Source organism: Morus notabilis, unplaced genomic scaffold (assembly GCF_000414095.1).
Source record: "Morus notabilis unplaced genomic scaffold, ASM41409v2 Scaffold67, whole genome shotgun sequence".
Classification (NCBI taxonomy): Eukaryota; Viridiplantae; Streptophyta; class Magnoliopsida; order Rosales; family Moraceae; genus Morus; species Morus notabilis.
Genome location: NW_010360010.1, coordinates 633646 through 635539, shown reverse-complemented (window position 1 = coordinate 635539; position 1894 = coordinate 633646).

The following is a 1894-nucleotide window of genomic DNA, read 5'->3' as shown; positions in this document are numbered from 1 at the left end:
AATGTTAATGAATGATTTCTTAAGCAAAGAGATCTTGTGAACTGGTAATAGAGTCTATTGCTGTAAGCCTAGATAGGATGCGGAGAGTGCATCCTCGGGGGCAGAACCCGAAACCGGTCCGGGTAGGCGAGGCACTTGGTTAGGTAAATAATTTGTACTAATTACTTGCTGAAGCCTGTAACATGGTTATTTTCAGTTATGTTTCCTTTGAGAAAAAGGATGTGAGGTTCCGGCTGTTCTGTCGGGACTGAATGTCTTATTTTATTTATGTATTCAATTATTTATTCATGCGCTCATTTATTCTAAATATTTCAAATTATATCCTACTGGGCCTTTCGCTCACGTTTTATGTTTCAAATGTTTAAAACCCCTCCCAGGAGACTCTAGGAGCGGGGCACAGTAGCGGGAGTAGCTGAGTGGTGCTACGGAATGATCAAGTGAGGATTGTGTTCATCCTCTGACATAAAGTGTAAGGAATATGTAAGAATTTGTAATAAATGACATTTGAATTTACTAGACTGTGGATGATGTCTATTGTAATTGATTATTTACATGTGCATGTATGTACGATACTGTATGTCCTGTGGGGTGGAGCCCTGTATGTCAGAGGCTCCTGGATTATGTCGTTTATTTATATTTTTATGCAGTTAAGTGTGGGTAATCCCAAATCGAGTTCCACGTCACCCGCCCCGTTTGGGGGGCGTGACATGTCTGTAGTACATGCATTAATTACAAAACCTTAAACCACCCTACAGGGGACAGAAAAGGGTTACAGGTGCGCACAGAGTGGACCACTTGATTAGTGGGAGACTAATTGGCTGAGTGAACAGTTCGTAAAAGCGATTAGTGGGCTACGGTCTGGGCCTAGAAAGGCAGACCACTTGATTGCTTCTGCCTACAAAGGAAACCCACCCAACGAAGGAAGCTCAGCTATAAAAAGGGAGGAAGCCTCATACAGGAAGGAGGTTGGTTTTTCTCGAGAGAAGAGAACGAGAGCAACAATTGATGTAAATTGTAACAATCTCAAAAAGAATATAAAACTACAGTTGATGTAGCTCTTCATTAACAGAGTGAACCACTATAAATTTTGTGTTTTTCTACTTTAAAGCATATTTTTTATATTGCTCACCACTCAAAAAATACTACAAACACTTCACTCCGTAAACTGAGTATACGGTCAATATCAAGCCGGTAATCCAACGGGATACCTAGAGGTGACCCGGCCCATTTCTGTTGACGAGTTTTCACCGTCAACAAAACTAATCTTCATTATTCTCAGCTGATTGGATTAGATTGGTATTAGCTCATATTCTACTATTTTCTTCAACATGTTTAGATATTTTTGTAATGGTCACTTTAAACATGTTTACTTAATGAATTCAAATAACACGAAATATATGTTACGAATATCAAGAAAAAAGTTCAAAAAGAAGAGAGAAAAGAAGACAGGGATTGATAGATAGATAAATTGAGAGATAAGACCACGAAGCGAATTTTCTAGTAGGACTAATTTCTTTATCTTTATTTTCCAATAAAAGATGTACTAGCTAAATCCTGTACGTGGACATCAGTCAACTAGGCAAAAGACTTAAAAGTTGAATGTTAAATATCTCAGAAGAAAAAGGATCAAAATTAGAAGATCCACCTGCAATAGAGAAGGAAAGGAAATCAGAGATTCAAATGTAGTTTCATATGATATTGAAAGGAAAAGATTACAACTTGTAAACATGAGAGCAAATTACCATTTCTGTGTAATCTACTCCATAAGGTGGATTTTTGCAAATAAATGAGTTAACGGGTAAAATTATCACTTATACGTCTAGACGTTGCTTTTGTTGTCAATAAATTATCCTAATTTATGTATAGTCTCACCACCTAATATTAGTTCGGAGTT